Source organism: Carcharodon carcharias, chromosome 28, assembly GCF_017639515.1.
Source record: "Carcharodon carcharias isolate sCarCar2 chromosome 28, sCarCar2.pri, whole genome shotgun sequence".
Classification (NCBI taxonomy): Eukaryota; Metazoa; Chordata; class Chondrichthyes; order Lamniformes; family Lamnidae; genus Carcharodon; species Carcharodon carcharias.
The window spans coordinates 18,208,688-18,234,934 of record NC_054494.1 but is presented as its reverse complement, the minus strand read 5'-3'; the positions used below and the strand labels follow the sequence as shown (position 1 = coordinate 18,234,934).

Genomic DNA, 26,247 nt, shown 5'->3' with positions numbered 1-26,247 from the left:
TGGTGTGAAATGTATAATAGAAATGTTGGTATTGAACTATCAATTAAGGACCATGTCAAAACAATACTATTCAAGTAACTAGAGGATAGCCATAGAATACAAGCCATAGGCTGCCAGTAAATGTGTTAATGCCAATGAAGGCTCTCATCAAGCAAAGTCCTTGATTAAACATTTAACTGTTTAGCACTTAAAAATTAATTCAAGCAATTACCATCTTTACCTAGACTTGGTTTACCATGTTTTCCAGATGAATACGATTTACATATGTTGTCTGTGAACGTGATCATCGGAAATATCTGAGTCCTTTGCCTTCTTGGGCTACCTGGGTGCTCGAGAACCAGAAGGTGCGGTTTTAAAGGATTTTGTAAAAGAAGCAAACGCAAGGTGAGAAAAAGCTTTTTCGCATGGCGAGTAGTTAGGGTTTGGAATGCACTGCGTGGAGTGTGGTGGAGGTAGGTTCAACTGAGGCATTCAAGAGGGCATTGGATGATTATTTAAATAGAAACAATGTGCAGGGTTACGGGGAAAAGGCAGGAGAGTGGCACTAAGTTAAAATGCTCAAAGAGTTAGTGCAGACATGATGGGCTGAATGGCCTCCTCTTACTCCATCACAATTCTATGATTCTGCTGTGTGGTCACAGGGGCCAGTTATTAGGAAAAATTGTCATTGGGCAGGGAGTGGGACTAGCTGCATTACGTTTGCAGAGAGCTGGAACGGACTGTATGGGCCTCATGGCCTCCTTCTGTGCTGTAACTATGCTACATTTTCTATGATTATAGGAGCGGGGAGGGAGGAGATGGGAATGAAATGCAGCTGATAACGGTAAGATGTACAATGGGTCAAGAATGCCCCTGTGCATATGTGAAGGGACTACCTGAAATTTTGTTTGGAAAATTTGTCCAAATGTGTTAAATGTACTGTTCCTCCAGCTCCTCACACCCTCTACCATAATTATCACTATATGTTAAACAAGCTTGTCTATCCAGAATCAGCTGGGACTTAGAAAAATCTGAAGCTTGAGACAATTTTGCCCTGGTAACTAGAACTTGGAGCGTTCCCTCATGAGCAAGCTCTGGGTGTCAGTTGAATAACTTAAATGATGTTGGGTGATCACAAATGATGTTGTTTGCGCTTTGGATGATTTCATTTCATGTCACTTGATTGTGAATGATGTCATTTGATCACTATTTGATGTCAAATGATTTATAAGGATGTTGCCAGGGCTTGAAAATTGCAGCCATGAGGGAAGATTGGATAGGTTGGTGTTGTTTTCCTCAGAGAGAGGGGGCTGAGGGACAACCCAATTGAGGTGTACAAAATTGACAGGGGTCTAGATAGAGTAGACAGGAAAGACCTACTTCCCCTAGCTGAGGGGTTAGAAGGGACATTAGGAAAAACCTTTTCACCCAGAGGGTGGTGGGAGTCTGGACGTCACGGCCTAAATTGGTGGTTGAGGCTGAAACGCTCAACTCATTTAAAAGGTACCTGGACCTGCACCTGAAGTGCTGTAACCTGCAAGGCCATGGGCCAGGTGCTGGAAAGTGGGAGCAAAAATGAGCAGCTAGTTTCTTTCCTTCTCTTTTTTTTGGCTGGCGCAGACATGATGGGCTGAATGGCCACTTTCTGTGCCATAACTTTTTTATTGGACCCAGATGTTCGCAAATGGGGCATATCAATGCTGTTGAACACATAATGGTTTCAAAATTTTCTGGCAGGGACCTCTGACCCACCTCCCTTAATGTTGTTTGCTCTAAGGAGAACAACCCCAGCTTCTCCAGCCTGCCCACATAACTGAGGTCCCACATCCCTGGGCCATTCTGGTAAATCCTGCTAAATATTGATCTACAGTGATATTTACCCGTGCACCGACACATAAAGCAGAAGGCTTCTGAGAAAATGTATTTAGTATAAAAGCAAATCCTGTTTACTATTGAAAAGCAAATCTAAAAGCAAAAATATGCAGATTTCCTCGCACCACTCACAGTATTGAATTGTCTTTTTTATTTGTGCAGTCACTCCAATTGGTGACTGTTGCTCATGCTGTGACTGGCACTCTACAGGTCAAGACCATTTCCTTGATCTCACTGAGATCTCACCGGGGAAAGTCGGAATTTTACAATGAATCGTACAAATATCTGACAGTCTCGCTGAAGATTTCATTTTAGTCTGAAAACCAGAATGTACAATCTGCTTGAAAATGGTTGCAAAGAAAATAAATTCCTTGCGTTTATAGATAGCCTTTCATGACCTCAAGATAACCCATAGTGTGTTACTGATGAACTACTTTTGATGTGTAGTCCAGTTTGTCGCACAACTCCAAGATCCCACACACTACAATGAGCTAATAATCTGCTTTTTTTTTTAAAGAGACATTAGTTGCGGGACAAATATTGACCAGCATGCTGGGGAGGACTCGGCTGCTCTTCTTCAAAATAGTGCCATGGAATCTTTTACGGACACAAAAGGGCAGAGGTGGCCTAAGTTGTATCCAAATCACAGCACCTGAGACAGTGCAGCACTCACTCAGTACTGCGCAGAAGTGGCTGAAGTATCTGGAGTGGCACTTGAACTCAGAGACGAGGGGGCTGCTGGCATCAGCTGAGAAAGCCTCCACCATAACAAACACGTTGCACAGATACTTAGACACCAAGGAAGGTAACCCCAGAATTTGTGATTTGCTTTTTACATTACTGGTAACAAACTGCATTGTTGTCGGATGTCTACCTGCTCCGAACATTGCTTCCGTTTCGTAGAAATCAGGCAGATTTGCCTTGAAGCTTCTGACATCCAGTTACTGCCAACAGCTTTCAATTTATTCAAGTCCACAGAAGAAACATGAAAACCGGGATACCAGTTTTAACAGCACGTTTCTGCCTCTCGTTTTTGGATCCCCAGCAGTTTTAACAGAAGTCATATGGCAGCAAATAGCATTAAAAATTCAGCACCTCTGAAGTAACATCTGGCAAAGGAAGGTCCCGTTCCCTATGGGGGAAATTGGTGCCATGGTAACCGGAAAGATAAAGATCTCACGAAGAGTCAAAGTGCACCCAGCAGACATGGAGGGAGAGAAACTGCTGAATATGACTTAACTTCCTACGCAAAGAGAAGTGCATGTAACAATTCGCTTTGTCCTGCTACATTTTTTTAATAAATTATATTGGCCTTGTCTACGAAGGCAAAAGTTGAGCAGGTTAGTACATCCCATGTGTCCATCTTGTTCGTGTGAAAGTACATAAACAGTCAGCATGGACACATTTAAGGCAAGCTGCTGGTGGCCCCTTATTCTTATAGTGTCATTTTTTTTTTGTCTATTCCGAGCTGCTGGTTTTAAGTTCTCAAAGAAAGATGAATAAATGCTGCCATATCATTTCCAAATCGCAGTCTTGACACATGCTGAGCTAAGAAAGAAGGAATTTAGAGATAGGAGCAGGAGTGAACCATACAGCCCCCTCAGGACATTCAATACGATCATGAAGGAAAAACCAGTAAAACTTGGGAAACGACGGCTACTGGTCTGAACTGGTCTTGAAATGGAATTCCAGTTTGGACCAGTACCAGTCATTTCCAACTATCACTGTTGTTTCCTGCTTCTCCCCATATTCCTTGATTCCCTGAAAGATCAAAAACCTATTTATCCCAGCCTTGAATATATTCAACGTTGGAGCATCCACAACCCTCTGGGATGGAAAATGCGAAGATTCACAATCCTCTATGTGAAGAATTTTCTCTTCATCTCAGCCCTACCTCATTGACCTCTTACACTGGGACTGTGCCCTCCTGTTCTACATTCTCCAGTCAGGGGAAACAAAAGAGCGTTGTAAGTTTCAATGAGGTCACCTCTCGTTCTTCCAGATTCCACAGGATACAGGCCCAATTTACTCAACTTGCATTTCTATAGCACCTTTCATCACCTCAGGTGGTCCTGCAGCACTTCACAGCCAATAAGGTTTTTTGAAGTGTAGTCACATCAGAATGCAGGCAAAAATGGCCGCCATTTCACTCATAGAGCAAGGTCACCCTAGCAGCATTGAGCTAGGTAAATGACCAGTTCATTTAGTTTAGTGGTATTAATTAAGGACAGGTTGACCAACCATTAAGCAATTGTCTCTTATTTTGACTTTGTCCCATGTCCCTTATTTCTAGGGCAGCCTATGGGAGACTGAGCCTGGGAGTCTCCTCTTGCCCTTGCCTTTTTGCTTCCTTTGTGAGCATGTGCACTGTGCCCATTGGCCACTAGGGGAAGTTTATGATCACCAGAAACCTCCTCCTCTCTTATGGTCACCATAGCCCCCAGGTTGAAGTGCCCCTTATTTTATTGGAGTTGGCTATCTTGGTTGAGGGATAAATTTTGACCAGGACACTGGGAGAACTCCCTCTGCCCTTATCCAAGGAGTGCTATGCAATCTTTTCTGTTCAGTTGAGAGAGCAGATGGTGCCTCTGTTAAAGATCACACCTCCTCCAGTACTGCACTCAAGATCATCTACTCAAGTCTCTGCAGTGGGACTTGAACCCACAAGCTCCTGACTTACAAGTGAGAGGGTTACCCATTGGGCCAAGGCCGGCACTTTCAAAAGGAGCTGCAATCAAGGGCTGACTTTATCAATGACTGTTTCTGTCAGGGCATGCCTATTTCACGATTCCACATCTTGAAGTTGTGGATACTCATAGGTGTCTACCAGAAAGGAAGGCTCTGCTCTAGAATCACACTTTCATAAAACCACCCCTTAAAAAGAGCGATGTGGGTACTGGATTTAGTCAGGCAATGGGTGCTACAATGTGCATGAACTAAAGTCAAGGAGCCCATGAAATAACTGGAGTGAAAAGTGCAGTTCCTACTAAACTGTCCCCATTTATCTTGAACAGCTGCCACTGACCATTAAATAAAAAGGGGGCATTAAAAGGTGTTAATTATGCCTACCATTTCAGCCAGTTTCAAGCAGCACTTAGCACTTTGTTAGAGTGTACTTGCCTCCGTGAGGTGTCTGGCATTAAATCCTTGCCATGGCTACTGCAGCTGGGTCAGGGAACCCTGCATTCTCCTGCCCCTCCTCTGAGACCTCCTGCAAGCCCTTCTGGATGGCTGGCTAGCTCCCACCAGTGCCAGGTTAGAGCATTAGTTTATCAAGCAGGGCACAGCCTTGTTATTGGGCAGGTCATCCCACTGGGCAATGGGGAAACAACTCTCCTCCCTCCCCCCGCAACCCCCAGCAGCCTGTTGAGTTTCATGCCCTTGCAGATGGGAAGTTACAGTTGGCCACTGCATGGGAAAATCCTGTTAATGCCAATGTGCCCACAGTAACCACTGTGGTCTGCAGCTGTGGTATTTTATTTGGCTCCTTTCAATCTTCCTCTTGAGACATGCTCGATATAGAAACAAACTGGCACTTGAGTAATTAGCCCGCGTTGGAGTGATTTTGCCAATGTTATATTGGGTGGTTAAAAGAGGCTCTGGGCAAATTCTACCCTTATATAACCACAAATATTCTGCAACACTCATAGGTGGAATAAGAAGAGTTTGATCATAAAACACTAAAAAATAACTGATACAAACACAAGCACTTAGATCTCACAAGTAAGTAGTTAATGGCCAACTCCTCTTAGCAGATTCCCATCCAAATACTCGCGGGTATAAGTCTCAGAACGGCATGAACATATTAACTACTACAAGGAGCAAGCCATGGTGGTGTAGTGATTATATTGTTAGACTAGTAATCCAAAAGGCTAATGCTCTGGGGACACAAGTTCAAATCCCACGATGGCAGCTAAAATGAAAAGAAATCTGCAAATGAAAGCTAGTCTCAGTAATAGTGACCTCAAAACTATCATTGGTTGTTGAAAAATCCGTAGAGAAGGAAACCTAATGTAAAGCAACATGGTTGGCTTTTAACTGCCCTCTACAAGCCACTCAGTTCAAGGGCAATGCTGGATGGGTAATAAATGTTGGCCTTCCCACTGACACCTACATCCCATGAAAGATCAAAGAAAAAAATAGTTTTAATGCCCTATCTCATGGTATTGGCATGCTAGAGGGCAAACGTACTGATCCCAATACTCCATATAGGAGCGGCACTTAGACAGGGTGGTGATTTGCAGAATCATTGCTACTGTGCTGTGGCCAGGTGGTGGTGAAATAATCCTGAGAAACCCTCACATCGGGTTTCTTGCTAATTAATGAAGAGGAAATTCTCCAACCACAGGAAATGTCAGGGTATTTCTTGTTGCATTGACTGATGCAATGGTACCTGGAGAAGGATAGGGAGTTATTATATGGAGATCTCGTCGATCTAACACAGGGCATAACGGTAATGCTGTTGCACCTTGAAGCTACTGCTCAGCCATTGGCAAGTCTGGTCTTACAATGATTGAAATGTAACAATTATCACCAATATCACTTTGAGGTATTTCCAAACTTGAAAATAAGGGGTTAAAGGGTAAATTGACTCCGATACCTTGAATTCTAACAGTGGAGTAGGCCAGTTATACTGGCTGTCAGGCCTATGCTCCTTTTGATCAGGTTTGCTGTTAGTAGCACAGGATGTGTCAGCTCACCTGTATCCACATGGAGTAGGTGACACTCGCCCTCCTCGTTCCAGTCTAAATTGTTTACGGTGATTAAAGGTGTTGATAAGGAAAAGGGAGAGGAACTATTTTCTCTAGTGAGAGAGTCCAGAACAGGAGGTTACAACCTTAAAAGAACTCAGTCATTCAGGCGTGGTGTCAGGAGAGGCCTTGGAGAGGAGGAGGCTAAGAGGAGAGTTGATGGAAGTTTTCAAAATAATGAGGGGTCTGGACAGGGTAGATAGGGAGAAACTGTTCCCACTCGTAAACGGATCGAGAACCAGAGGGCACAGTTTTAAAGCGTTTTACAAAAGAAGCAAATGCGAGGTGAGAAAAAACTTTTTCACACAGCGAGTGGTTAGGGTTTGGAATGCCCTGCCTGGAAGTGTGGTGGGGGCAGATTTGATTGAGGCATTCAAGAAGGCATTGGATGATTATCTAATTAGTAACAATGTGCAGGGCCATGGGGAAAAGGCAGGAGATTGGCACTAAGTTAAAACACTTGTGGAGCCGGCGCAGACATGATGGGCCGAATGGCCTCCTTCTACACCGTAACAATTTTGTGATTCTGTGGAAGAACTTCCTCACACAGTGGCGAGTGGAAATCTGGAATTCTCTCCCCTAAAAAAGCTGCTGAGGCTGAGGATCAATTGTAAATTTCCAAACCAATATTAATAGATTTTTGTTTGGCAAGGGTATTAAGGGTTACAAAATCAAGGCAGGTATCAGATCAGCCCTGATCTATTTGAACAGCAAAATAGTTTTGAGGGGCTGAATGGCCTACTCCTGCTCCCATGTTCCTAGTAGACCTTTGCTGAGCTACTGCAGAATGACCCTGAGGGCAGCTACAAGGTGTTCCCTATGAAGACAGAATACAGAATAAGTACAGCTTTTGGATCTGGGGTTTAAAGTTCTTTTTACAAGAAAGATCGTAAAACAAGATGGTTGTACATAAAACTGGGACTTCATGCAGCAAGTTGTTGTGATCTGGAAAGTACTACTTGAAAGGATGGTGGAAGGAGATTCAACTGCATCTTAGACAAGGGAATTGGATAACAACTTGAAGGATACCCTATATAAATTGCAGGGCTATAGCATAAGGGTGGAACTAACTGAATAGCCCTTCAAAGAACCAGCACTGGCACAACAGTCCAAATGTCTTCCTCCTGTGTTGTATGATGCTCTACACTGTTCAGAGTCAACCTTTCTTTTTTGCAGTCCTGAAGTGAGACTGAATGGGAACTCTGTAACTGGTGTGTTCTTCTCTCAGATGCTGACTGACCTGAGTGTTTCCAGCAGCTTTTTGATTCTTTACTAATATTTCAAAAATCTGCCACTTTTTCGACTCTCTTTTTCTTGTCTGTTTTGATTTTCACCTCCCTTTATCCCTGCTGTGCTTTGTCTCTTCACTTCCTGGCTGGCTTTCAGATTTTGGAAATGTTTCCTCTCACTTTCTCTCCTAGTTGGCAAGAAATGAAAGGATTTTGTTTGCACCTAGCTGTGTGCCATACCTGGGAACTTGACGCTGAGTGCTGCAATGTTGTGATTTTATTTTTAGATAAAGTACAGTTTTCACTTTCAGCTGCTTACCAGCTCTTCCTGAAATGGATCCTGTGTTCTATAAACCAGCAGCTCCACCCATACTATAATCCAGTCCCTCAGACACTGGAGTCTCTGGGTATTAAAGTTTCAATCTCCAAGGTCACTGCAGTGTAGAAACCAAGAAAAGAAATGATAGGGTCACTGACAAAATGCCTCATTCTCATTTTCTTTGAACGTTATTATTTATTAGTTTTAAAAATAATGGAGGGGGAATAAAAGGCTGCTTGGTTGAACGGGGCTGTTAGTGGTGAGAGGTCCCATGATGAAACCTACCAGGAGGGAGTTATAGGCCGGAATATTTTTTGGCCTCTCATGGAGATTTCAATGGCTCACCAAAATGGGGAAACATGCCCCCGTGGGGGGTGAGCTGGAAAATTACAGCCAGAGAGTTATTCTGGCACAGAAGGAGTCCATTCAGCCCATCGAGTCCATGTCAGCTTTCTGTAGAGCAATCCAATCAGCCCCATTCCCCAGGTCTCTCCCCATAGCCTTGCAAGTTTAATCCCCTCAAATGCCCATCTAATTTCCTTTTGAAACCATTGACCAACTCCACTTCCACCAACCTAGTAGGTCATTACCACTTACTAAATAAAACATTTCTTTCTCACATTCCCCCATGTATCTCTTGCCCAAAACCTTAAACCTGTGCCCCATTGTACTTGTGCCATCAGCTAATGGGAACAGCTTTTCTTGGTCCACGTTATTTGTTGGATCCTGGTCACTAGTTTAGTTGGACTAATGGATCCAGGTTGCAAGCTTGTTTTGGGGTGGCTGAGTTGGTACCATAGAGTAGATCAGCAGACAGTTCTTATGTAGAACACATTCGATTTATTTACAAAGGAACTCAGTAACTACATTTGTGTGCTTACAACACAAACCCTGGCTATACATTACAGACTCTAACTCTAGACTATTAACTACTGGCTACTAAGGTAGCCCACGCTACTCCGCTATTTGATATTAAGATCGTGTGATCTTCCGTTATAACATTCTTCTTAATGGTATATTACACATCAGATTACCAAATCCCTCGCCCTTTACTCAGAAATACATTTTACAGTTACAATTTTTCTCAAAGTATCAAGTTATTGACACAGATAAGTAATTTACAAATTCAGTCATTCTGGGGTTTCCTTATGCGCATAGAATGTCTCAGCTCTACAGCTTCAGAGGCTTTGTCAGGAACCTCCTTTTCTGGTGTTGTCCAAACATCAGGTTCTTCGGTGGGCACCTGCAAATCTGTTTCCTCAACTCTTGTAGATCCTTACATCTGTACTCAGTTGAGTTCTTTCGACAGGAGATGTTGATGCAGTCGTGAACACTGGAGGAATCATTTCTTGAAACTTTGTTTCTCTCCTCCTTATATGATCTATATGGCTCTGTGTGAATCGGCCTTCCACTTACACATGGTAAGAAAGAGGTCCAGTCACTGCACTTATTTCACCTGATAACCACTTGGGTCCTTCTCCAAAATTTTTCACATATACCGTCTCTCCTACAGTAAACTTTCTGTCATGACTATGCCAGTCATGCCCAGTTTACTGACTTCCCTGACTCCTTCCCCACCCCCCCTCTCAAATTTGATGTTATTAAGCTCAATTTCGTTCTGAGATGACATTTCTTCAACAATTCCACAGGTGTGACACCTGTTGTCATGTGAGGGATGGTCTTATAATGTAAAAGGAAACCTGCTAGCTTGGTTGCTATGGAGTCTCCAGTTAATGTCTTCATGCCAGTTTTGAATGTTTGAACCGTTCTCCCGGTGAGCCCATTCGAGGAAGGGTGGTACGGTGAAGTTTTTACATAAGTGATACCGTTGAGGCTGGTAAACCTTTGAAACACAGCACTTGTAAATGCTGTCTGTTATCAGACACGGCCACTTTTGGTAGTCCATTGCTGGTGAAACTTTGAGGTAGCTTGTCGATTGTAGCAGATGTTGGTGACTTCACCTCATATATGTCCTCCATTTTGAGTGAGCATCAACAATAAGGAGAAACATTGCTCCCGTAAAAGGTCCCACATAATCAATATGTAATCGCACCCATGGCCAACCTAACCACTCCCAGGGTGTAACAGAGCTGTTGGAGGTAACTTTTGCACTTGCTGACACTGCATACAACTCCTCACTAAGCTCTATCTCACCATCCATTCCTGGCCACCGTAGGTAACTGCGTGCTATGGTCCTCATTCGGGAAATACCTGGATGAGCACTATGTAGTTCATATAACAATGGCTTTCGTCCTTCTGGAGGAATAATCACTCGAGCTCTCCACAATAAGATACCATCCTGGCTGGTTATCTCATATTTTCTGTGAAAATATGGTTCCATTTTGTCAGATTCCTGTTCTTGCAACCAACTTGTTCTCCTACTTTGGATAAGACTGGATCTCGACTTGTCCAATTGTTGATCTGTCCAATACATACCAGGGATGAATCTAAGAAGTTCAATGATAAAATGAGTTCTTGAGCTGTGGTGGCCTAGATAAATAGGGAACCCACTTAGTACTAAAAGGGTTAATGGAGAAATTGAATTAAATGCCTAGGCCTAAGAGAAAAATACTGCAATTTTGAAGAACAATACCATCTTGTCTGACCACTGTTGTAGGATGAGCCCTGAGACATTCCATGTTGTTCTTTCTCAGGCCGAATGTAATCAAAGTTGTGATAACCAAGTGTGTAGGCACCACACCTGTTGTGGTGGGAATGGAAATTAACTAAAACATGGATTGGTCAGTTAACGTATGCAAATAAGCGGACTGAGATGTGCAAAAGTTACTGATTGGTTGTAAAATGCTTTTAAGCAAGTGTTTGTGTATTCTGCTTTGAGATGTGACAAAAGCTCTCATTGTATTGTTCTCTTTTGTGCTAAAGTAATAAATGGGGTTTCTATGTATTAATGATGCCTTGGTGTGATTAATCTCTGCCAGTTTCTTGGAGGTTCCGCTGAGATGACTAACCCCTGGGGTTGGGTCACGGAGCGTCAGCGTTAGGACTTCGCGGTTCAAGGACTCCTCAGTCCGCAGCAGCCCGATTTGGGTTTCTGGGGTTCGTTGACCTGTGATCTGTCTTCGCCTGCCTGTGGCTGACTCTTAGGGTAAGTCATCTCTTTAAGTATTTAGGAGATTAGTCTGGCCAGTAATTTAGTGTACTTGGGGTTCGAGTCCCCGAAGTTGAAAAGTAGTAGTAGTATATCCAGGGGTTCGAGTCCCCTGGAGTTGAACATTTAGTTTCTGTGTGTATTTGTGTGCATATAATTAAATGGGTAATTTGGCATCAATATGGCCCCTTTGAAGGGAACCCCAAATGCTTATATGTATGTCCATTACGGTCCTGAAATTGTCCAATATGTTTCTGATTGGGTTAAATGGACTCAAGATAAAGGAGAGAGCTTCCCACCAGATGGAACTTTTAATCAGGACAGAATTGAGCGCTTATAATATGTTTTAAGGGAGGTAGATAGTCCGCTACTGAATTTTCTGTAACTTAAAAAAAATGAATTGATCTAAGTTACAAGAGCTGTTTGTGCTGAAGAGAGGGAGAGAGAGAGAGAAAGGGTTCCCCTAGGGGTTTAATGAGCAATTGACAAGCAGCAGCAGAGAAAATGTGAGCTTTCGTCACTTCGAAGGTCCCTATAGGTGGAGCCTTCAAGATCTCTTTATCCCCCCAATGCTACTCGAAGCTTCGTTTCGAGTTAAGTTCAATATTATAGGAGTATTGATACATACCTTTATCTATGTGTTTGTTTGTGTGCAAGGAAGCATTTGTATGTGAGCTTTAATGTGTTTTCTTCCCTGAATTGTCTTTTGTGTGTGTAGTTGAGCACTATAGAGTCGAAAGCCCCATATTAGATTAAAGGAAAAGTTTATTCAAACATTCCAAAGTTTTGAGTATAAAGTTTGAGTTGAGGTTTCTGGCAAAAATCATAATTTGAAGGTAGTGTAAAGATAAAACAGGGTTTGCCTTTGTTTGTGATGAACCAACCCTTGTACTTCCCCCTTGCAGACTTGTAGGGAATAACCCTCATCATCAGCTTCCAAGCTGATTGGGATTAATACATACGAGTTAGTATTCTAAAATTCTGAGGGGAAAAAATTACTTGAAATTCAGAAAGATTCTAGGAAAACCAACAGACATAAACACAAGTTCTAGGTGGTTCCAATGGATAAAAAGGGGGTTTTTATGAAGAGATAAATTAAATATTAAAGGAAATCTGCATCCCAACAGCACTGTAATTTGAATTTGGGACAATCTTGAGATGTAAAGTGCAGTGTAATTTAACAGGTTACTTTTGAATCACTAGGATGCTATCTAAGATAAAGAATGTGTTGATAAACATTATAACTTGGATACAAATCATTACACATGAAAAAAGAGGTTGTTTTAATTTTGATAGCGTAAATTACAATTATTACAAGGTTTAAAAAATTTGAGGTTTGGTTCTTAATAAAGTTCTCAAAAGGGAATTTTCATTTTAAAAGGTTTGACAACAATTGGCACTAATTCATGTACTGCAAGCTTTTGTATTTGTGAAGTCTGTCCCCAAAATATGAAGCTAAGCTCAAGACATTGACAAAGTTTTGCAGAAATCCAATTTTTGGCCGAGTTAATGAATCTGGGATAATTCTAAAAGAAAAGGGTCAGACACAATTTAATGGGTTACTTTTGAGACAATAAAATGTTTGAGAAGACGATAAGAAAGTAAAATAGTGCCGAATGCAACACACAATGGGGAATGATAAATGTAACAGTAGGAGAACAAGTGCTTTCGAATTGTAGTAAGGGTTTGCTTCAGATTGGGCGTGGGAGGTCCACCACTACCCAGTCACCTTCCACATCTACTTCCACAGTCCGAGTAGAGATAATTGAAGCCCCTCAGACCACACTGACTGACCCACCTTGTCTGACTATGCATCCAGGACCAGCAAATGGTTTGGTACTGGTTAATCAGAAATTTTTTATGATAGTGTACACCATGAGCTGGTACCCGTAGTCTTGAATGTATCCAGTGTCATCCTGCCCCAGTGGTGCTCAACCCATACCCAAACACTCTATACGGCTCTGACGCGCCAATTGATGACTGAAGCAGTTCAGTTCAGTGGTGAGATGCGATCAGGCTTGGGAGGGAACCGCGTTAAGCGCAGCCTGATAAACGATGCCGCTATGACATTCAATGTAGGGACATCAGTGGTTAATCCAAAGCCTGGCTATCATGCTCGAAAGTCATGTGGGGACTATCAATAAATTAATTTAAATAGGGAAAGGTATTTCAGACGAAGTGAGCAGAAATGAAGTATGCAGCACCTATGGATCTTGGGCACTGGAACAAGCCCGAGAAAATTTAAGACAGATTAATGAAGGGGTAGTCCCTTTATGGGTAACTAATGAGCATTTATTGAATCTCTCACGACACAAGAATCATGACTTGACTGGTTGCCAGCTCAGGGGTTTAACACATGTATATAGTATGAATGTTGAATGTATAGTGAATAGTAATATGCTAATAGGCATTGTATTAGTAATACCTGTCATACCTATGTCAATGACATAACCCAGGCAAGACGCCCACAGTGACTGCTGGTACGGGAACCCAGTCATGGGGCCCATTTGTACACCTAAAAATGGACATTATACAAATGCCTAAATGTATGGGATACAATTATGTTTTAGTTCTGGTATGTTTGTTCTCGCAATAGGTGGAGGCATATCCCACCCGACGGAATGATGCTATTATTGTTGCAAAATTGGTGTTGCATGAATATATACCCAGATTTGGGATACCAGACATTTTATCGAGTGATAATGGGCCTCATTTTACTGCTAAAGTGATAAAGGAACTGTTGAAGGCCTTCCAATGCAACCATCACCTTTCCTGCCCATACAACCCCCAGTCTACTAGGGCGGTGGAAAGACAAAATGGTATTCTGAAAAACAAACCAGCTAAGTTATGTGAAGAAACCGGTTTGAAATGGCCTGAAGCTCTACCTCTGGCGCTCATGACTATGCGCTCTCACCCTAACTGTACCACCTCCCTCTCTCCTTATGAAGTTGTAATGGGACATCCTATGCGCTTCCCAGTGGCCCCACCTTTGTCTGCTAGAGAAATGGACATCCACACTATGGATGAGGGAATGATTACGTACTGTATATCACTCACTGATTCTGTCAAAAGCTTGCATATACAGGTAGTAGAAGCTCAGAAAAAAGCCCACCATTGAAGATTGCCGTCAATACCAGCCCAGGGACCTAGTCCTGGTAAAGACCTTCAGGAGAAAGAACTGTTTGGAACCTCGATGGGAGGGGCCTTTCCAAGTCCTGCTCACCACCCATACGGCCGTGAAGGTTAAAGGACGTCCCTTGTGAATCTACACATCGCACGTCAAGCGGACACTGACCTCAGACGGAAGTGCTTGTGCAAGAACTTTAACTGAGCCATCAGATTGCTGACTCTGATTTGGATCCTGTCCTGCATGGTCCTTGCGGGGGCATGGACTACCAATTCTGCGGTTCAACAAATGCAGGCCGTAGCCTTGCAAGCTAATCGGACTAAATGTTGGATTTGTACTAATTTTCCTGTTAACCCCTCCTCCTCAGAGATGCATTTTCTGGCTTTCCCCTCAGATTCCGCATGGCCTCTAGGTAATACAGGGGCCCTCATTCAGCAAACGCCCATTTGGAGATGGGAGCCCACCTTTGTGGTTGTTAAGGGGGAGGCCTGGCTATGCGTCAGAAGAAATTATACCAAGGGTAGCACTCGGGTGGGCGAGCTGCCATTGGGTTCCTGTGCCTACCTTGCTGATTCAAGCCAGCTATCTATACCCTCCCTCTCCTTGAGGATCAAGACCCCTCTGAGGATGAAGCCCGGTGGCTAGGATACATAGAACTTGGCTAAGGGTGGTGGATTGTCCTTTTAGGACAAAAGGGGGGAAGTGTGATGGCCTAGTCAAAAAGAGAACCCACTTAGTACTAAAAGGGTTAATGGAGAAATTGAATTAAATGCCTAGGCCTAAGAGAAAAATACTGCAACCTTGAAAAATAATACCATCTTGTTTGACCACTGTTGTAGAATGAGCCCTGAGACATTCCATGTTGTTCTTTCTCAGGCCCAATGTAATCAAAGTTGTGATAACCAAGTGTGTAGGCACCACACCTGTTGTGGTGGGAATGGAAATTAACTAAAGCATGGATTGGTCAGTTAACGTATGCAAATAAGCGGACTGAGATGTGCAAAATTTACTGATTGGTTGTAAAATGCTTTTAAGCAAGTGTTTGTGTATTCTGCTTTGAGACGGTATAATAACTCTCGTTGTATTGTTCTCCCTTGTGCACAAGTAATAAAGGGAGTTTCTAAGTATTAATGATGCCTCGGTATGATTAATCTCTGACAGAGGAACTGGAACATCCCCACCGTTTTCTTTCAAACGCAAATGATGCATCAGCGTTTGCAATCTGATTTCCTGGCCTGTGGATGAAAGTATACTCACACACTGCCAGAATCAACACCCATCTCTGTATTCTTGCTGAGGCTATGGTGGTGTAGCCTTTTCCTCGCTGAACAATCCTAGCAAAGGCTTGTGGTCCAAAATGATAGTAAAATGACAACCGTGTACCATATTGGTGAAATTTCCTGACACCAGAGATGATGGACAGGCCTTTTTTCTACCTGTGAGTATCCTTTTTCCGCTGTGGTGAGTGTTCTTGATACATATACAATAGACCGTTCTGAGCCATCGTTCATTCGATGGGAAAGCCCTGCTCCCACTCCATAGGGAGATGCGTCACACTGCAAAATTAACTCTTTTCTTTGGTCAAAATGTACTAATAGGGCTGAGTGAAAATTTTTTCTGTGATGTTTGCTAAGACCAATGTTGGTTTTTTTTGTGTTGGTAATACAGGGGTGCCAGTTCTGTCGACAAATTAGGCAAGAAGTGTCCAACACAGTAATTGATCATCCCCAGGATTGATTTGAGATCGGAGATGTTCTTTGGCGCTGATGCCTCTCTAATGGCTCTCACCTTTTCCTCAACAGGGCGGAGGCCCTATGAATCTACCCTGTGACCTAAATAAATTCCCTCTTTCGCTTGGAATGTGCACTTCTCTTTTTTTAAACATGCTCCCACCTGTGAGAAATGTTTCAAAACTTCTTCCAAGTTTGCAAAATGTTCCTTTCCAGTGAGCCCAGTCAGCTGGACATCATCTAAATAAAGTACAATGTGAGGTAATCCCTGCAGTAAACTTTCCATTGCTCTCTGGAATATGGCGCAAGCTGAGGATACACCAAAAGGCAAACGGGTGTATTGGTACAACTCTTTGTGTGTATTAATTGTGGCAAATTTCTGGGTGGCCTTCTCTAACTCCAATTGTTGATAAACATGGCTCATATCAAGCTCCTGTAGATAGTTCCACCTGCCAGATTAGCATACAGGTCTTCAATTTTTGTTATAGGGTGTCTGTCCAACTTAGCCACTTTATTAACAGTCAACTTGTAGTCTTCGCAAATTTGAATGCTTTGGTTGGGCTTAAGTACGGGGACAATTGGTGCTGCCCATTCTGAGAACTGCACAGGTTGTATCACCCCCAGTTTCTCTAATCTGTCCAGTTTGGCATCTACTTTTTCCCTGCATTGCATAAGGTACTGGCCTTGCCTTCATAAATTGGGGGGTAGCATCTGGATCCACGTGAATTTTTGCTTGTAGCCCCTGGATCTTCCCCAGTTCAGCTTGGAAAACTGAGGCTTATTTTTGTAATAGCTCAGGTAGCCAACTGGTTCTCAGCTGGAAGATCTCAGTCCAATCCAATTTAATTTCTTTCAGCCAATTTCATCCAAGGGGGCTTGGCCCTCACCTGCTACCACCTGCAAGGGTAATTTCACTGATTGACTTCCGTACTGTGCAGTAACCCTGCTTATGCCTTTGATTTTGATGTCTTCTCCTGTGTAAGTTTTCAATTTGGCATCATTTGGTTTCTTCCAGATTTAATTTACATTCTCCATAATTCAGGGTATGTGAAGGTTTGCTCACCATAGTGGAAGCTCCTGTGTCCACCTCCATTCTGATAGGTCTAGCACCTCACTGTTGCATAGGTTGTTTCTGTTCTTCCCACCTTTAAATTATACAATGAATAATTATCTGAATCTGTTATCTTAGGCTCTTCTATGTTATGGATCTCTTGGGTTTTTTTCTTTTGATTGAAAATCTGCCTGATTCCATCTTTGCAATGTCTCATGATGTGTCCATTTTAATAATAGTAAAAACATTTGATTTTTTTAAACTTCCATTCATTACAAGGTTGTCTGCTTCCACCTCTTCTACCAGTATTGCATGTTTTATCTAAGTCATTTCTTTATATTTGTCTGCAAGCAGTGGCTGCTTCCCACTTCTCATCGGAGCTGTGCATTTTCATGCCCTTTTTGGCTGGGGCTCCCTGCTCAACATGGAGGATGATGCCATTTTGCACTCCCTGTATGGCTTTTGAGTTCCTGACTGCACCTTCTATGGCCAGTGCTCTTTCTAGCACCTTCTGAAAATCCAAATTTGTTTCAGACTCTTCTGAATCGTATCTTCATTTATACCAGACACCAAATGATCTCTAAGCAAATCATTTAAAGATGTACCAAACTCACATTATTCTGTTAACTGTTTCAGACTTGCCACATAATAAGCAACTGTCTCCCTTAGGGCTCTATTTCTTGGGTTAAATTTGAACCGTTACATAGTTACCGAGAGCTTGGGTTGGTAATGACTCTTCACAAGGTTCACTAAGTCATCAAAACTTTTCGAATCTGGGGCACTTGGTGCCTTCAAACTTTGAATCAATCCATAGGTCTTACTCCCACATGTGGATAAGAGGATTACTCGCCTCTTCTCCTCTCCCGCAACATCATTAACTTGGAAAAATAACACAAGGCGATCAACATAATGAGACCAACTGTCCATGGTTGGTCAAAAGAATCAACTCTGCCAAACTGTGGCATGTTTCGAGGGGACTGCTTCAACGATTAGGGTGGAAATTCTACTTACAATTACCGTGCGAGGTAATTGTAATTTCAGTTCACTTGATTTTCTTCCTTGCTTTTTCTTCATCGCCAGTTTGTTGGATCCTGGTCACTAGTTCAGTTGGGCTAATGGATCCAGGTTGCACACTTGTTCTGGGATGGCTGAGTTGGTACCGTAGACAGAGTAGATCAGCAGACAGTTTGTATGTAGGACACATTCTATTTATTTACAAAGGAACTCAGCAGCTACACTTGTGTGCTTACAACTCAAACCCTGGCTCTACATTACAAACTCTAGATTATTGACTACATTGCAGACTCTAGATTATTGATTACATTACAGACCCTAGATTATTGACTACATTACAGACCCTAGATTATTGACTACATTACAGACTCTAGATTAATGACTACATTACAGACTCTAGATTAATGACATTACAGACTCTAGATTATTGACTACAATACAGACTCTAGATTATTGACTACATTACAGCCCTAGATTATTGACTACAATACAGACTCTAGATTATTGACTACATTACAGCCCTAGATTATTGACAATACAGACTCTAGATTATTGACTATATTACAGACTCTTGATTATTGACAACATTACCGATGCTAGATTATTGACTACATTACAGACTCTAGATTATTGACTGCTAACTACTAATGTAGCTCTCACTACTCTGCTATTGGATACTAAGATCATGTGATCTTCCATTATAACATTCTTCTTAAAGGTATATTAAACATCAGATCACCACGGTATTTAAATCTGTTATAATCTTGTACACCTTTTTCAAATCTCACCTCAACTTCTGTTACTACAAGGAGAGCAGTCATCCAAGCGTATAACTCTATAAATGATAACCCTATAACCCTATAAATGAATGATTTACAATTGCCCCACTTGCAGTAATTTACTTACTGGCTTTATTGTAATCGTATGCTGGACTACCAAACTCTTTGAAATCTTAGGGTGGGATTTTCCGCCCTCACCTGCCACTGGGATTGGCCAGTTCCGCTGAAAGTCAATGGGCTTTTGGCTGGGCTGCCGAATCTCCTGGGTTGGGTCCCACCCACAACAGGGCTGGAAAATTCCAGTCTTAGTTACTACAAGACAAGCCTGACGTTTACCAACTAAAGCAACTAAAGGTCGTTATTTCCTAATAATAGCCATTGTCACATTCTGAAAATATAAGACATATAAATGCACATACAATGAGAAAGTCTTTAACTGGTCAATCGCCCTATGTGAAGGATTCCTACACTTGCAGTCTTAAGGATCTGTGGTAAATGATAGCTCTGTATTCTGAGAAATCTTTTGCATGAACTTACTCTGTCCTTGGGCTGCAAGTGAAAGCAAATCTTTTATTCTGATCAACCAGAGGCCAGGATTGGAAGGTCCCCTGTCCTGTTTCAAACTCCTGCTTTTAATTGCTGATTTGTCTGAACAAGCGTTTCCACTGACCCATTGGACAATGTTGAATAACAGTTGAAAAAAAGAGGGTGAAATTTGCGGACAGATTAGAAAGGCCCGTGTTAACACTTTAGCCTGTATTAACTCTAAGAGATGTTAATCATCCAAAAATAGACCGGGATAGGGAAAATGTTTGTGGTTAAAAAGAGGAGATTTTTTTGCAGTGTACGAAAGGCTATTTTCTCAGTCAGTGTACTTCTATTCCCACAAGGAAGCAAACACTGCTTGGTGTGGTTTTGGGCAAACAAAAGAAGTGAGTAAACAGGACAGCTAAAAATAGGGAAACATTTTGAAAGCAGTGAGTGCAGTTGCAGCTAGATTTAATGGAAATGTGGAAAGGAGAAAGGCAAGTTGAGGACAAGGGTACTTGACTGGAAAGATGCGATTGGGGTAAAAAAGGACCATTCTGGAGATCAAACAGAAAAAGAATTGGCAAAGAGAAGTTTAGATCAGTATTGGGAAATATGTGAACTAGAGATGGAACGATGCAAGTCATATGTATATAAATATATATATAGTATTTATGACTATATACGGTAATGAAAAATATAGATGGAATGTGAAGGTTATGTGGAAGATTAGGTCGAATTTAAACAAAAAAAAAGGCATTTAGGCCTTAGAAAGATCTTACATTTATAAAGTAAATATAACATGGCTGCATACCTTATCTCTGCTATGGGGCAACATACCTGTTGGAAGAAGGCTTTTAACTTGTTAAGAGAGAGAGACCAGTGACGATACAGATTATGGTGAGGAAGTGGGAAGGTTTCAACACTTGTATGCCCTCAATGCTGTTCAACAGCATGTCAGCTGAACGATTCCCTGCTCCTAGATGTTATCAGTTACGTTAAACATTTCAGCCGGTGATTTCACCATCTAATTACCTGCTTCTACCCAAAGGCCAACATTGACACTATCACAGGATCATTCACTGCATGCAGATATTTCAAAAAGGATTCTAAGTTTACAACTGTACACAAATGCCCAAAGGGTGTTGATTGTTACTACCTGATTTAATTGCTCTGTTACTTACTCTAGTGCTTCTACAAGGTGGTCCTCCTCTGGTTGCAGTTTGGGAGACGGGTTGGCTATCTCCAGGAGCTTGGGCCTGAGAAGTCCTGCATGCTGCGGCAATTTGGCATCTTCCAGGGGCCTGATGGCTGATGGGAGCCAAAAAGGGCATTAGTCGAGGGATTAGAAAGACCCGGAACTGTTGTCATCCTGAGAAATTGCAACAAGTGCTCCTTCCAATTGTGGAACTGCCCCTGCTACTGGGCTAAAGCTCAGCACTCTCACTGATCAGCAGGAGGGAGGACATTAGGTGATCCATTATTTAATTGAAGCCTCTATCCATTCAATCCTCTAAACTGCCAAGTTCAAGGAGATGGTTGAGGCTTGATCCTGCATGACCCTATTATGAGCATCCCTCAAAATGCTTCGGTCTCCTGCAGGGCAAAGTCAGTCACAGAGTCCATTGAGGTCAACATGGCTGATTGTAGAGTGATACCACAATGCACCAGGAGCTCCAGAACACCACACAAGTCATCAGTTCTCTATAGTCTGCAACACGTAGTAGTGATTCATTTAGCATGGAGAACCACTGGTGCACAGAAAGCACTTTTTTCTTTTTAGGGCTTGGTGGCCTAGGTCCTTATTATTGCCCTCTTCAGCAGAGCTAGGGTGTGAGCTTGCCCTCTGGCGGGCTCTTTGCTGGGCTGTCCTTTTCATCTGCACTCATTCCCTCCATGTGCAGCCTCCCACCTCACTAACCCCAATGCTGCTCTCTCAGCCAGTAATGCTGACAGTGGCTTTTCCCATTGGCGGCACGCTCTCTTGCAGTGCGTGCTGGCTTCTCCTACAATTAAGAGTGGAAGTGGACTACTCTGTACCCTGGCAAAGGCCTCTGCGGCAGCGTAGCATAATATACAAGCTGAGAGGAAGGCACAGCATGTGTGACCACAAGGTGAAAGTAGTGGTGCAGGCTGTAGCAGGACTTGATGATGCAACAGGAGGTGCAATGAAGGGTCCCATTGCGTTGGAGGCAGTGGGAGGCTGGAGCGGGTAAGATTTATAGTCCTGGTGTTAAAGCTGGGTTTATAGAGTTGTGCAGAGAGTAAGGAAGATGAGAAGGGGAGTCTTCCAAAGTAGTCCTAGTGAACGTCATTCAATATCTTCCTGCTCTGCAGCCAGATCCTGATGACAATGCTGGTGGCGTTGACCTCCAGCATCACTCCCCATTGCTGCCAAGAAATTTCTTTGGGCATCTATAGCTCCCCCAAAGGACTTTCTTTCCATTGCTCTATATAATGAGCATTTGAAGGCCCTCAGTGAAGCAACATTGCTCACTACTCCAAATCATTGTTTATACCAGCCATCATTGGAAAGTACACCTCTGTGCCAATGGGCTACAGGCAGCTTTTAAGTTGTTGGCTAACACGCTTTCTTGATCACCCAGTTTCCCTGCCTATCGGGAGTATAGTTAACAGTTTGCGATTACACTCTAGTTAGGCCCATCATTCCCCCACTCTTGAAGACGTCACAAACCCAATTTCAAATGGATCAGATGGTGGGAGCTGACCTTCTGCCAGCCCCATCTATTTCAGATACCAATGATTCTCAGTGCATTAGAAAGCCTCAGAAATACTTCATGCATACATACAGATGGCAGAGCTACAAATAGCACAGAAGAATAGTCCCTCATTCAGAAGACAGGTCCGCCTCCCATGTCTGAGCTAGGAAGAACTAAGCTTCGGGATTAAGCCAGACTTTTCTCATTGAAGGAATAAGGCTAAAACTTAACCCAAGAAAATGACCCACTTTAACTAAATGAAACTACCAACTGCTGCTCTGTTCTCCATCTCAGGAATCAGAATATTTACCAAATATGAATTTAGAGAGAAAACAAAATCCCAGTGAGGAAGAAGGGTTATATGAGGGGGATAAACCAACCATGGTTAACCAAGGAAATTAAGGATAGTATCAAAGGGAAAGAAAAAACATTCAATGTGGCAAAGATTAGTGGTAAGCCAGAGGATTGGGAAAGTTTTAAAAACCAACAGAAGATGACCAAAAAAATAATAAAGAGGAAGATATGAAACTTTGAGGGTAAACTAGCAAGTAATATAAAAATAGACAGTAAGAGCTTCTTTAAATATATAAAAATGAAGAGAAAGGCCAAAGTCAATATTGGCCCCTTAGAGAATGGGGCTGGGGAAATAATAATGGGGAACCAGGAAATGGCTGAGGAGCTGAATAAATACTATGCATCAGTCTTCATGGTAGAATATACTAATAGCATTCCAAAAACACTAAATCGTCATGGGGCAAAAGGGGGGAGGGGACGAAATAAATACAATAACTATCACCAGAGAACAAGTACTAGGGAAACTAAAGGGGCCAAAGGCTAATAAGTCATCTGGACCTGATGGGTTGCATCCTAGGATATTAAAGGAAGTAGCTATAGAGATAGTAGATGCACTGGTAGTAATCTTCCAAGAATCTTTAGATTCTGAAAAAGTCCCAGAGGATTGGAAAACTGCCAATGTAACACCCTAATTCAAAAAGGGAGGGACACAAAGACAATTAATAGGCCAGTTAGATTAACATCTGTCATTGGGAAACTGTTGGAGTCTATTATAAAGGATCTAATAACAGAGGATTTAGAAATGCATAATATAATCAAGCAGAATCAGCATGGCTTCATGAAGGGGAAATCATGCCTGATAAATGTATTAGAATTCTTTGAGAAGGTAACAAATAGATAAAGGGGAACCACTAGATGTAATATATTTGGATTTCCAAAAGGCATTCAATAAGGTACCACACATAAGGCTACATAATAACATAACAGCCCATGGTGTTGGGGGTAGTATATTAGCATGGATAGAGGACTGGCTAACTAATAGAAGACAAAGAGAGGCATTCTCAGGATGGCAACCTGTAACTAGTGGAGTGTCATATGGATCAGTGCTGGGCCACAAATATTTACAATATATTTAATGACTTGGATGAGGAAGTGAATGTACTATCACCAAGTTTGTGGATGACACAAAAATAGGTGGGAAGGCAAGTGGTGAGGATGACACAAAGAGTCTACAGAGGGATATGGACAGGTTAAGTGAGTGAGAAAAAAACTTGGCAGATGGAATATAATGTGGGAAAATGTGAGGCTTTGCACTTTGGCAGGAGGAATAGAGGAGCTGAATATTATTTAAATGGAGAAAGACTGAAGAAAGCTGCAGCACAGAGGGATTTGGGGGTCCTCGTACATGAATCCCAAAAATCTAGCATACAAGTTCAGTAGGTAACAGGGAAGGCAAATGGAATGTTGGCCTTTATTTCAAAGGGAATGGAGTACAAAAATAAGGAAGTCTTGCTAAAACCATTCGAGGCACTAATTAGACCACACCTAGAATACTGTAAACAGTTTTAGTTCCCTTATCTAAGGAAAGATATACTGGCATTGGAGGCAGTCCAGAAAAAGTTTACTAGGTTGATCCCAGGTATGGAGGGATTTTCTTATGAGGAGAGGTTGAGTAGATTGGGCCTGGGCTCATTGGAGTATAGAAGTATGAGAGGCAGCCTTATTGAAACATATAAGATTCTTAGGGGGCTTGACAGGGTAGATGCTGAGAGGTTATTTCCCCTTGTGGGAGAGTCTAGGACCAGAGGGCATAATCTCAGAGTAAGGGGACGCCCATTTAAAATGTAGATGAGGAGGAATTTCTTCTCTCAGAGCGGGGTCAATCTGTGGAATTCTTTACCGCAGAGAGCTGTAGAGGCTGGGTTATTACGTATATTCAAGGCTGAGATAGACAGATTTTTAACCAGCAAGGGAATCAAGGGTTATGGGGAAAAGGCTGGAAAGTGGAGTTGAAGATTATCAGATCAGCCATGATCTCATTGAATGGTGTAGGAGACTCGATAGGCCAAATGGCCTACTTCTGCTCCTACATCTTATGGTCTTCTCACAGTGCCCATTTTCCTGGTGTGTAAAATGGGCATAATGATAAGCAGTTTAGCAAGGGAGAAGCCTGTGAATGAGTCGCATAGGCATTCACGTCACTGAAAAATTGGTCAGGATCTTTCATGGATGGTCCTGATGGTCCAGGCCTCATATCAATATTGAAACGATATCTAAAATAATTCAAATGTTGCACAAGCGCTTTCTTTATGGGGATTCATTGACATTAAATTTGTTGTATAGATCTTTGACCTGGAATTAATTGTCCTTGCATTTGCCCCAGGAGACACACACCATCAAGGTGAAAAACCTAAAAGATCACAGAATTTTGGATATGAGCTCACGTATCCCTCCAGTTTTTCATGATTGACTATCAACCTCTCCAGCCAAATTCTGCTCCTCAAGCGAAAAGGTCAAGTTAGCTTCCAGTGACAGAGATTCATACTCAAGTTTCTGTAATTTCGCTTACTCAGATGCTCTCTTCAAATTACAACCAGATTTTAAGGCACTGCAGGAAATAGAAACATTTTTCTGGTGTTTGATTGCTACTTCTTTTGAGCATTTTAAGCAATAAAAAAGAGATGATGCTCACCGAGATCTGCTCGGCATTTTCCATTTCTTTGACTGGATTTTCAAGGCCTCACTCTAAGTCACGTTAAAAAATTGTCAAGCTTCCCAGATTGGTTCCATTTTCTCAGCTAATACTTGGGTTGTGCCACAATCTGTGGCAGGTTCTGCGAAGATTGTTGAGCAATGTTATCTTTCATTTTCAAATTCCTTCTCGATGGGATAAGGCACAAAAAGCGAGTGCAAACTCTTTAGTTTGTCAACACAGGTCGCAAAAAAAAAAATGAATCCCAGCTTTTCCATAAACTTCAAAGCCGCCGAAATCATTTGTGCTAACATATGTTATTAATTATGACTTACAGTCTTTGAAAGCTTGCAGTTTTTGGAGCCTTCAGCGATATTCTGTTTGTAAACAACAATTCACCCCCCAAACAGATTCTAAAATGATAGGTGAGGAGAAACGGGTACAGATGAAGTCTCAAACTGGATGCAATCTAAGCAGTTTGATAGGAACAAGGTTTTGTTCCATTTGAGCTCAGATCCTGCAAGCTGATAGAGTCTTTCTTCTCAATGGCTTAATGGAAACTCATGTAAGTGCAGCCGAGTTTTTGACTTCACTATTAAACCGAACGGTTTAGTGGTCCTGGTTTGGCAGGAGCTTGTTTGCCTGTTGCAGGCATTAATGGGCGTGCTTCATAGGAACATGGTTTTCTTTTTCCCTATGCTGTGGTGGAGCTGATATATTTTTAAATATCATGTCTGTTTAATTGGAAAGTGTGAATTAAGTAGACTAATGATTGGGCTGGGGTGTGTTAAGGTAAAGAGAAACAGATTGGCTGGGAGTGGGTGCCTGGTCTCTGACACATGGGAGTGTGGCAAATGATGCCATACGCTCACACACAAGCTGTGTGTTACAGCCTACGTGCTTCCAAGCATCTGCTATTTTTAATAGTACGCACACTTGGCACTTTTTCCCCCAATTCTGGAGCTAACTGTGAAATTTTACAGCTTTTCCAACTCAGCCTCAGTTTGACCATGCAAACAATGAGACAGTAGTCAACTGGTCAGTCCAGCCCAT

General features: G+C 42.2%; 1 long non-coding RNA gene across 1 annotated transcript; it reads left to right on the top strand.

Moving 5' to 3' along the window:
- The first annotated feature begins 3,056 nt into the window (after positions 1–3,056).
- Positions 3,057–15,443, top strand: LOC121270929. Its single transcript, XR_005941641.1, has 3 exons — positions 3,057–3,191; positions 11,090–11,256; positions 14,332–15,443. It is a non-coding gene; the product is annotated as an uncharacterized LOC121270929 (long non-coding RNA).
- The last annotated feature ends 10,804 nt before the right edge of the window (positions 15,444–26,247 follow it).